Below are 1,141 nucleotides of genomic sequence, written 5' to 3'. Positions count from 1 at the left end.
GCCAAACTAAACGAGTTCGTCTTTTTCACTCTGCCTCTTCGGCCGGTCGCCTCTCATACGCGCGCACACGTGCAGACGCACATACACACAGAGAATACGTATCGCCCCTGCTTTTTTGTATCTGATGATTTTCCTGCCTGAACGATGGTAGGAAAAAAAAGAAAGAAGTGTGCGGAGGGTGACTGAGAGAAAGGGGAGGGAGGAAGAAGGGACTTGCACCAAGGAGAAAACACTTGACCGTCTCCCGAACGTCGTCGCACCGCTGTGTGCCGAGAAGGGAGAATGTACCAATATAAATAGAGCGAGCCTACAAGGGGGGGGGGTAAAAAAAAATAATAATAACCGAAAATTTCCCGCTGGGACGGGGAAGAGGGGGGGGGGGCACTCGCGCGCGGGGCCCTCGGAAGGGGAGCGAGCGAAAAGGGGCAAGAGAGAGCGAGCGAGCGTGGGAAGTCCTTATGGACTGCTCCAGGCACGCCTTCGCCAAACTAAACGAGTTCGTCTTTTTCACTCTGCCTCTTCGGCCGGTCGCCTCTCATACGCGCGCACACGTGCAGACGCACATACACACAGAGAATACGTATCGCCCCTGCTTTTTTGTATCTGATGATTTTCCTGCCTGAACGATGGTAGGAAAAAAAAGAAAGAAGTGTGCGGAGGGTGACTGAGAGAAAGGGGAGGGAGGAAGAAGGGACTTGCACGCATCGCGTCGTGCAGAGAGAAACTGCTTCTCTTGCAGTGGTCTAAGCACATACACACGCGCACAAGCACATTCGCCTGCCACCATCTCTTTGGAAAGCAACAATGCTGTGCGTGTGTGTGTGTGTGTCTGTGTGAGCAAGTTCGCATGCGAAACATGGACGAACGAGATGGGCGGGTGGTGAGTCAGTGGAGGGGGCGGGGTGGGAGAGAGAAATGGAGGTCCACGCACAGTATACATACTTGCGCTTTCCACCACGTCCCCTCTGCCACAGAGCATGACCCAGCCCACGCTCGACACAGCCCTGCCCGCAGGCCCCATCGCCTCGCGAAAAGCAGCAGCAGGCACGCATCACGGCAAGGACCCCGCGCCTCACAATCTACTCGCCCCTGACCCCGCAGGCCGCCCCACAGCCGCCCCCCCACCACCATGCCCGTCCCC

Source organism: Leishmania donovani, chromosome 24 (genome assembly GCF_000227135.1).
Source record: "Leishmania donovani BPK282A1 complete genome, chromosome 24".
Taxonomy (NCBI): domain Eukaryota; phylum Euglenozoa; class Kinetoplastea; order Trypanosomatida; family Trypanosomatidae; genus Leishmania; species Leishmania donovani.
This window is presented reverse-complemented; position numbering follows the sequence as displayed.